Source organism: Haliaeetus leucocephalus, unplaced genomic scaffold (genome assembly GCF_000737465.1).
Source record: "Haliaeetus leucocephalus isolate CR32 unplaced genomic scaffold, Haliaeetus_leucocephalus-4.0 Scaffold146, whole genome shotgun sequence".
In the NCBI taxonomy this organism is placed as follows: Eukaryota; Metazoa; Chordata; class Aves; order Accipitriformes; family Accipitridae; genus Haliaeetus; species Haliaeetus leucocephalus.
Window position 1 is genome coordinate 2,543,042 of NW_010972582.1, and position 10,930 is coordinate 2,553,971.

The 10,930-nt window shown below is 40.0% G+C and overlaps 1 long non-coding RNA gene across 1 annotated transcript; it reads left to right on the forward strand.

Annotated features, from left to right (window-relative positions):
* The first annotated feature begins 2,660 nt into the window (after positions 1-2,660).
* LOC104828047 lies at positions 2,661-8,554 on the forward strand. Its single transcript, XR_773982.1, has 4 exons — positions 2,661-2,764; positions 5,913-6,017; positions 6,433-6,528; positions 8,126-8,554. It is a non-coding gene; the product is annotated as an uncharacterized LOC104828047 (long non-coding RNA).
* The last annotated feature ends 2,376 nt before the right edge of the window (positions 8,555-10,930 follow it).

Here is a 10,930-nt window from a genome sequence, read left to right on the forward strand (position 1 = left end):
GAGCCCGGCGGCGGGGCGGCCCGCCCCGCCGTGCGTCGCCTGCCCGGGGCTGTAGGGAGCTCTTCGTTGGCGGTGGTCCCTGGGGACGCGTCTCGGCCTGAACAGGGCTGGGCACAGGTACCTGTGTTAGCTCTCTGACCTGTCAGCCTTCCCGTAAGTAATCCCCCCGGGAAGGTCTGAAGAGCTGGGTTCGGATCTGGTGTGCGAGGCTGGCGGTTAGATGCCAGGGAGGACGTAAGTAAGGCGCGGTGGGAGAAGAGGGGTAAAGACACCCGGGTTCTGGTGAGGCGAGGCAATGATAGCAAGCTGACAGAGCACAACCAAGAGCCCGCTCCTCTATGAAGACGCTGACGTAGGTGAGCAGATCCAGCCGTCGGAAAAGGCGATATTGTCAGTAGATAGCGTTTTACCACTTGAGCACTGGGTAAACGACCACTTACTGGACAGGCTTCTGCATCGACTTATCATTTTCACTGTGCATGTTTAAATACTTGCCTGAGTAAGGAATGATGCTTTTAGAGGCTTGACGGCTTTCCAAGCCTCAGCAATGTTAAACTGGTATTTCTAGGTGCGATTAGTGATAATAGTGCTAACAGAAAGATCAAAAAAGTGTGTAGAAATTAGGACTTGTAAAAATACCGGAATTTACTTCTTAGATGTTACCTGACCCACAGAGTCATTTGTACATCCCATTTCCATGGTAGGAGGCGTAAAGCTAGGGTGAACCGGAGTCTGTTCCTGTTGGTTTCCAAGGGGAGACAGTATTTTTGAAAATGTCACCCAATATGCAAAAGTAAACACTGAGGAGAAGAGTTTTAGTTTAAACCCTGTTTAATATAACGCACCTGATTTCTAATTCCTTTCTTCAAAAGTTTAACTGCAGAGCATTGTGGCCATTAATTGGTAAAAATCACTGAATATCAGCAATTCTTTTCTTCACATGTTGTCCTGTTTGAAGAGGTGATATAATTTATACAATATTTGTTCTAGTTCTGAATGCCCTTCATTTAAAATGTTTTTTTTTTTTTTAAACTCTTAAATGGGATGCTGAAAATTTCATTCAGCACTGTAATCATTCATGGAGCGTTGTTTTATTTAGAAGCTAAGGCTAGCAGGTGGTAGCTGATGTATAGCTAATGCACTGCGTAGTGGGGATGAATAGCTATGCTGTATACATTGTTCCAAACTACTGTTGGATCCTACACATTTTGGGGTTTAGGGGAGATGTGAAGGATTGTTGGAAATGCAGATCTGTTTTTCAACTACAGAGGTGAACTGTCTGGAATTGTTAAGGGAACCACTGAATGCTTGTTCTGATAAGCTCATCAATGTAGAAAAAAAAAATTGGATAAATTAAGCTTTATCCCTTGTTCTGTCAAGAAAACTGAACTGAAAACTATGTGAAATAACACAGAAATAGAGTTTTTTCTTAAATTAAGAGCTCTTGTATGGTATTTCCAATGAGCTGAAAGCACCTGGTGAAAGTGTTATGCAGAGCTGAGTGCTGAATGGTTCTTTCATACATGGCTGTGTCCTTTATTTGCATGCAAATACTCATTCTGCAGATACTAATGCGAAGAATCCTCTATTCTTCAGTTGGGTTGCTTGAGAGTCCTGTAAGTATACGAGGGAAAAATCAGCGTGGTGTTACTTGCTGCTCATCTTTTCCCTTCCCTCTGTTTCAAGACTTCTTGCCCATCCAGTCAAAGGATAAAGCACTGTGGTGTAGAGAACTCATCTCACACCTGCAGTTAGTTCAGATGAGACTCTCTGAAACACATGGGTTCCTAAAATCTGTGCGTGAATAAACAAATGTTTTCTCAGACACCAGTGCTGATTGAGGAATGATTTATGAGTAGCAAGGAGGCCTATGTGATAGGTAATTTATTTTCAATCTGACTGGACTTGCTCAGAATTTTGCAAAATGAAGATTTTAATTTGTGCCTTATCCAACCTGTTGGCAATGAAAAGGTTGCAGAATCTGTGATGATCATAGATGCTTTTCTCCCAACAGATAATTACAGTTATGACAAAAGTTACATTTATCTCAGATGATTTCTAAACAAACACTGTACATTTCAGAAAGGTCTCTGAGAGGCAAGCTGAGGCAAAAAAAAGAGTGGAGGAGAAGGAAATGCTGACTTCTGGAAACATTCTAGAGAAGAGGTATGAGGAAATGAGCATGTAGTTTTTCTGAAGAGGTGTGTAGGAATCCAGTAAACAGTGAACAGTGAAAACATATTTCATCATAAGAATCAGAAGATGCCCCTGAAGTTGCAGCATTTTTTATTAAATCATTTCTTCCTATCAGCTCTTTTCTCACCTGTCATTTCTTGACTTCAATTATCAAAAGCTTCTTTGGCAGTCCAGCTGTGTTCCTTTGTTCCTTTTTAATATGGCTCTTTCTTCTGCGTGTTCTGTCTAGGGTCCAAAAGCTTCCTTAGTTTTGAGTGTTTAAAAGCTTAAAATGGTGGAGTGCTCTCTGTGCAGGGAAACTGTTTCACCTGATCGGCAATGTAGGATGGCAGGGTAAATATATCTTAGGAAATGTGAAGACAAACTGAGTACTCAGAGACTAAACCAACACAAATTTCTTATGTACTTAAGTAGTAATTTTGGTAAGCTTTACCAATATTTATCCAAGCTTTGTTTGTTGTCTGTCTTACAGCAACATGTTATCCAAAATGCAAAAATGGTGGGGAGTGCCTCAGACCTGGAAAATGCAGATGTCCACCTGGCTATGGGGGTAGATACTGTCATAAAGGTGAGTAAGACCCTAACAAGTGACAGCTTGGAAATACAAGGAGTTTGAAAACAGTCAAAATTAATTTGGGACTCCTCAAGTCCAGGATCTAATGCACTTTGAAATAATGACCTTAATTCCTTAGACCTCTGACCTTACTGTCAAAAAATGCATGGCCTAGAGGATCTGCATGCTTGAAGAAGAATGGGGTGGAGTATATGTACTGAAATGTGTTGTGAGAGTCTGAGAAAATTTTGTCCTTTGAAAAATATCTTGTTTATGTGTTACGTAAATATTCTGGTTAGCTCTATAACAGACTCTTTCTAAATAATTTAATGAGATGACTTGTATAGATACATATTTCTGTATTAAGTGGTTGAAACTTTTGTGTAGTATCTGCAAGACGGTAATATTGAGGTCAAGTCACTAAAGATATGCATGGCAATGTATTGTTGATAGGTGATGGGAGATGACAGAGATCATGAGTAGCAAAGACCGATTTTTATGGTTTTGTGAAGCCTATTGAATGTATGGATGGATTGGAAAAGGCAATCCAAGAAAATATTGCTATATTGTTATGAACTGATCAGACTACTGAGGATGACTTGAGTTCTGGGATAAAAGGGGAAGCAAATTTGAAATAGTTTGAGGGGGAAATGATGTAGTATGTAAGATATCCCCAGAGAGTGAAGGAAAAGAAAGCATTGTTTTCCTTTCAGAAGAAAAGCCTCAACCTGGCACTTTTAAGTTTTTCTATAACTTCTTTTTGGAAAGACACTGGTAGATTAGTTGGCAGTTGTCACTGTGTTGAGAACTTAATAAGCATTCTGTCTGACTGTGGTCACAGCAGCTGGCAACACCTCACAGAATTCTCTATTTATGCTTGATGTTTATTCTGAGGGCATTTTCTTTATTTCCTTCAAATGTGAAATAGCTACAAGAGTTTACTTGGAGTGTGACTTAATGGGTACTTGGGGAAGGAACTCAGCTAGCTTCTGCAGCTCTCTGGAGTCTTGTTGTTGTTGGGTTGTCTGGGTTTGAGGTTTTTTTGTTTGTTTGTTTGTTTTATTTTTTTAATAAAGCTGTATTTGGTATTTTATGAAGAAAGCATGACCTGAGTGTACCTAACATGGTAACATCTAAGTTTGCAGCAGCTTAAACTGTAGCTCTAGGATGTTAACGATACTGAATGGGAATTCAACTGCCAGTGATAATAATCTCATATCAAAATTGTTAACTATAATATTAATAAAAAAGATGAAGTGTCTTCTAATGAAGATCTGTATAACACGGTACTGTTGTGTAATGCATTGGGAAATAACTATTCATTCTGAGTAGACATAACAATGTTGAGAGCTATGTGGTAAACTGGAGCATGGTCAGCTTCATCTTCCAGCAAAAGGATTTTTTTAAAATTTTTTTTTTTTAATTTCTTAAAAGCTAACTGGAAGTGTAGGTTTGTGGGGTCTTGACAGGGACCCCACAAGAAAGGGGAACTTGACATTCTCAGAAGAGCCTAAATCAGAAGCAACATGAGAAGTACTACTTAAATAGAAAAAGCAGAATGAGGATTTGGTTTATGCTAATACTACAGTCTAGACTTGGATTTGTATCTGAGTAAAAGTCCTACTTGCATTTGTTATCATGTTATCCATGTAAGGTGAAGGATGTGCTTGTGCTCACCTTTAAGGTGGAGTACTGTGGCATATGGAGCCTGGATGTACAAACTTGCATTGTGGTGCAATATGCTATTACAGAATCGCACAGAATCACAAAACTGTTGAGGTTGGAAGGGACCTCTGGTGGTCATCTTATGTAACCCCCCTGCTCAAGCAGGGCCACCTAGAGCCAGTTGCCAAGGTCCCTGTACAGATGGCTTCTGAGTATCTCCAAGGAAGGAGACTCCACGACTTCTCAGGGCAATCTGTGCTAGTGCTTGGTCACCCTCACTGTGAAGCCATGCTGACTATTCCTGATGATTTGCTTGTCTTGAATGTGTGTGGAAATGGTTTCCAGGATCAGTTGTTCCACTACCTTACCAGGGATTGAGGTGAGACTAACCAGCCTGTAGTTCCTTGGGTCCTCTTGCCCTTCTTGAAGATTGGAGTGATATTTGCTTTCCTCCAGTCTTCAGGCACTTGTCCCTGTCACCATGATCGATCAAATACAATCAATATTAAATACATTAACTTATACTGTGTGACAAAGAAATATGCAAACATGCTTTGAAGCCCTTTTCTAGTTGTGCTGGAGTTGACTTGTGTGTCCTTGCATGTTCAGCATTTGCGCCAAAAATCTGTTAGCTGAAATCATGCTCAAAACTTGTGGTAGAACAGAGATTTGGACTTCTTTCTACCAAGTATCAAGCAGACATTCCAACTGTCTATTGTTATAATGACGGATAGTTGTTTCTCCTCAATACAGTGAAGGTGGTGTATACATTTACATTCATGCTTGTGAAAGGATGCATTTGGTTGTAGAGAACATGATTATGCCGTATTTCAAAGATGGTGCACACCACAGTTGACACCAATCATGTCTGGCATAAATAATGCTTCATTAATGAGGCCTTCAGGGCTTTGACATGTAGAATGATTCTGGAATGAGGAGGCTGACTTAGATGGTTGGCCTTTGGGAAAGCACCACTCGACTATAGTCATATGTTCATTTGTCAAAGTAATATCCCCTTTTCTTCTTCCTCTTGTTATGTGTAGGTCCTGTCAGGTAAGGAAATATGTGAATCCTCGACCACATGTTACTGCCTTACCAGCTGTGATTTGGCAAGATTGATAAGAATATGCATGTTAGTAGTTACTGTGGTGTAGCTGATGAACAGTGGTGTAGCTGATGAACAGTTGGTTCACAGTTGGGGAGGGGAGGAGCTGTGCCATAGCAATAATCAAGTTTGTTTGTTGGTACTCTCAGGCTAAATGGTCAGCAAGCTTTTAAGCACATGCTAAATTTTAACTGCATTTTGAGTTGGCATTTGCAGACGTGGTTCTGTCATCTTCACTCACTCATAGAACTGTGCCTTGCTCTGAATAGTTGACATTTTAGTCTTTGCAGATGTGATAAAACAAGTAGTTGATGGTAGACCAGCTGTTTAAAGGTAATTATTTGAAGTCCTATGCTGCTTCTGAAATGTAATGTGTATGCTGTTCTTCCGCAGTAAGCTGTGAAGGAGGCTGTCAAAATGGTGGGGAATGCATCTCTGTCAATGGAGTTGTGAAGTGCCTTTGTGCTTCTGGTTGGACAGGATCAAGATGCCAAGAAGGTGGGTATCTACTACATTCATGAAAATACTTATATTGATTAAAAATACAACTGCAGTAAAGAAAACATTTTAAAAGTATTAAGAAACTAATAACTATGGAAATGTCATTGCATTACTACCAAAATGAAGGACCTGCATTATTGGTACATACTCAGATAAAATAGTGTCAAATTATTTTGCATTAAAGTGTACATCTGTTAACATTTAAACCAAAATTCTTAACACAGTACATAAATATTTTTTTCCATTTCCATGGTCCTGGAAATGCCTTTAGAGTTATACCAGTTGATCATCTGGCCTGGAAGAAAATGTGTTTTGCCATTTTGATTTGTATCATCCTGAATCTTTCATTCTGTCAGGATTCTTTTATATCAGTTTTATAAATCCTGCTGACTTACCCATTCTTTTCCACTAGCAATTTGTCCTCAAGGTTGTCGGAATAATGGAGCTTGTGTGGCTCCTGGGATTTGTAGCTGTCCAGCTGGATGGGTCGGTGGAGCATGTCACTTAGGTAAATGACTTCTGACATTTTTTGTTTATCCTTTTCTCTACTTGTTTGATTTACCGATATAGTGCTCAAATCTTCAGTGCTGAACAAAGCTGCTGGGAAAGTATCTTAGAATAATAAACGAGAGCTGCTTCTGCATACTGGGGATCTTACAAGTATGCATAAGGAGTAGATGGCTTTTCAATTTGGTCAGAAAGCAGAACTTTTCCACTTTAAGTAAATTCAGATTCAGATTTTGGTTGTCACCAAATTCATTGATCAGTATGTCTTGTCAGTATTTCTGAAATATTTTCTATAAACCGAGACCCCAGTATAAAGAACTGAAAATGGTCGTTACAGAAACACTATCACTACTGATGTGGGTTAGAAGCTTCATTAAATTTTATGGACATGGAAAATTGAAACTTGCTTCTCACTTTGAGGATAAGTTGGCAGAATCAACTCCAGGTGCTCTTAAAAGAGTAAGAGGAAGCCGGCTCTAATCAAGATCAGTCCTGACTGACCCTCTTGCTGAATAACCACTTGCATTTTCCCAAATTTTGATTCACAAAAGCAGATGATTATAAAAACTTTAATCTACCCTTCTCTGGCAGGGCCTTGTATGCTCATAACAGCACTGTCCTGATGCTAAAAGGCAATAATCCTGAGACTGTAAAAAGATTTTTGTTTGCTCTCTGGGAGACTGAGAGAAAGCTCATTTAAATGTTGCTTTTGAACTGGATGTCATGGGTGCAAGGTCTCTGGATTAAGTTCTCCACATTTGAAATTTTTGTGTGGCTGTGGGAGTCCAAATCAGGTAGTGTTAGTTCTTCTGCAATATATATATAGTCAAGCAAACATTAACAAATAATACTTTAACATTCCCATTTGACCAGCAAAATGCTTATCCTTTTTATTAATCAGTGTATCGAGACAGAGGGTGATATGAAGAGCTAAGTATGGGAGATGCAGAGAACTTACAAAATGCTTAGCTCCATTCCCTGCACCAGCAATAATGGCAGAAGTGTTCAGGTTCTTAATGTCAAAATAATCACTGTTCCTGAACTAACTAGATCTGCATCCAGTTTGACTTCTGTTGGTGCAGATGTTCATGAGCAAATTGCAGCCCCTGGCTTGTTAACTGAATGGGTGTGTAGTAGCTAGGGGACAACTAAAGCTGTGCCTGCGCAGTCCTCCTCTGCCCTTCTTGTAGGGGAACGAAGGGCACTGTGTGAGCAAAAGCTAGTATGTGGCATTTCCTCATGGATGTGGATCCAAGAACCAGCTTCAATAAGTTTCAGCAGGAATTTTTATTGTTCCCTCACTTTCATGGAGGCATCCATCTCAAAAATAGCCTGTGCCTTAAAGAACAACAGAAATGATAGTATTTTAAAAGGGGAATAGAGCACGAATAAGACTAGACATACTGGGGCTGTATTCCAGTGAAGGCCATGATGCCATAAATTGAGAAGCTGTGCTTTTCAGTTCTTCCATTATGCTTTTATTTATACTGTCCCAGTGCGGTCACCAGGGAACAATTCTGCTAGCACAGTGAGACAAAGAAGAAAAATTATCCTGTGTTGGGCTGAAGACATACTATGTATCTGGTGTCTCATTTCAGCTGTATGTAAACTACCTTGTCAACATGGAGGAAAATGCATAGCTCCAAATGTGTGCAGATGTCGACTGCCGTACTCTGGTCTACAGTGTACAAAGAAAAGGAAGGAATGAAGCAACTTCAGCAAAGATAAGCTGCATTTTCGTCATGTAACTCTTCATACAGAGATGAAGTCTGCAGCAGTGGGGGACCTTAAAACAAACACAGTAACTAATTGATTTCAGATAGCTTTCTGTCTTCAGTATATTAAGTAAACGCTTTTCTGTATGAAAGAAAAGTATTGCTGATTGTAACAAAGCTGTTAATAAGTATCCAAGCGCATGTAGTGTATGGCACACATTTTCTTCTGTTCTCATTTTTTCTTTGTAAGCAGAAGTATTATGTCTTGGTTGATACAGCTGACCTTGAAATAAAATTTACTCTTCAAATAAAGTACTTCAGAATAGATCTATGCTCTTCTTTTTGATTTTTTTTCCCCTTTGACTAGAATTATTGTATTATATTAATGATGTGTTTTTAAAAAGTACATGAAACAAAATGTCCTTAAATCAGATCATCAGAAGTGGATGTTAGTTTAAGTATAATTTACCTTCAATAAGATCACACAGTTGCAAGAGGAAACTTGCAGAGTTCGCATCTTTCTGGAACGTCAGTAAACTGCAAAGCATCTGATTAAAATCCTGGATATCGTTTTATGTATGCTTCCTGCCCCTCCCTCCCAGTCAGATTTGGATCTTGATCAGTTAAACAGTATTAAAAAACCCCCAAACACAGTACTTGTTCAGACAGTTCTACTGTTACTTTTTAAAAGCTTAGTCCATACTGATGCTCTAAAAGAGTCCTTATCTTGACTACTTCTACAATCATATTATCTGATCATCTCTCAACTTCCAATTACTTCTTTTCCTTATCCCAGTAAGATAGGGAAATGCATTTATCTCCCTTCTTGTGGTTTAACCCCAGCCAGCAACTAAGCACCACGCAGCCGCTCACTTGCTCCCCCCCATCCAGTGGGATGGGGGAGAAAACCGGGAAAAGAAGTAAAACTCGTGGGTTGAGATAAGAATGGTTTATTAGAACAGAAAAGAAGAAACTAATAATGATAACACCAATAAAATGACAACAGTAATAATAAAAGGATTGGAACGTACAAATGATGCGCAGTGCAATTGCTCACCACCCACCGATCGACACCCAGCTAGTCCCCGAGCGGCGATTCCCCACCCTCCACCCCCAGTTCCTATACTAGATGTGACGTCCCATGGTATGGAATACCCCTTTGGCCAGTTTGGGTCAGCTGCCCTGGCTGTGTCCTGTGCCAACTTCTTGTGCCCCTCCAGCTTTCTCGCTGGCTGGGCATGAGAAGCTGAAAAATCCCTGACTTTAGTCTAAACACTACTGAGCAACAACTGAAAACATCAGTGTTATCAACATTCTTCCCATACTGAACTCAAAACATAGCACTGTACCAGCTACTAGGAAGACAGTTAACTCTATCCCAGCTGAAACCAGGACACTTCTGGACACGTAGACATTGACAATTCATTCCTATTCAAGACTGTGTTGTTATAGGAGCAATATAATGGGAGCCTACAGACTGGCGGTGAGGAAAAACTGTGTCTGTCACAAATCACCTGTGTGGAGGATGCTGAGGCTTGTCTTCGGGCCATGTTCCAGTTTGGCCTCATTGAGGTTTTGCAGCCTTTTAAACAGGCTGCAGATTGGACCGAGACGCCTATGTTCATTGTTCCTTGTTTCATTTGTGCTCTTTCTTGAAGGCTACAGTTGAGGAAGGTTTTGCCAAAACATGCAAGTTGAATCTGTCAGCTTCCTGAATGATGCCCAAATAAATTTTTTTTTGAGAGACAGATTGAGCTTCATTGTCTTCTAGGTGAAACTGGATTTTTTTTTTAGCGGGAGAATTTTAACTATGCATTACGTTAATCTATTTGCCTATGCATTATTTTAATCCATTTGATGGAATAACATTTTATTTGTCTATAACCTCCCTTACCACAACATGCAGCTTCATAGGCAGAGTGATTTACATGGACATGTTTCTCCAGGGATTACAAGCCACTGAGCATTGACAAGAAGCAAAGGAAATGGGGTCTTCTCAGTTACCAGTCTTCTCTAAAAGAGAGAACCCAAGCATACGGAGGGCAAATGAAAGACACTGGTATAGTTCATGAGACCCCTGTTTTCTGTTATGAGCAATTGAGAAGCCAGCCTCTGCCTTTCCTTTGGAGGCTGTTGCGTTTGGTTCAGGTGAAACCTGCTATGGACATGGGTTGAGCAGGTTTTGTTGCCAGGGGCAGAGGACAGAGTAAGAGGAGTGTATGTTTTTTGTGCTGCTTTTGCTGTGATACACTGGGTATTTCAGACATGAAAAATTTGGTTTTCACGCATGGAACAAGATGATTTCATCAACAGTTCTGGAGTAGGCTTTATTATGATGATGAAATTTTGTGTCTGTGTCATAGTTCACTACAATAATCATGCTATAATTTAGAAATTCAGGAGTTAAGTTGAATGCCTTAGATGACATACTGCTTGCAGGGAAGTGGATGGAGAAGAAATTGCCTCAGACCCAAGATTTCAGAGTAAATGAGCAGAAGTATGTAAACGTGAAGAGGCATATCATCTCACTATTGTCCCTGAAATGACTGACTTCTACTAATAAAGCCAGAAGAGACAATAAGGGTGATTAGAAGCCAAAAGAGGTATTAGCATCATTACGAGCAGAAGACCAGGAGCAGTCAGTGAGAGACCTGTAATTGGTGTTTCTGGGCAGGCCAGAACAAATGC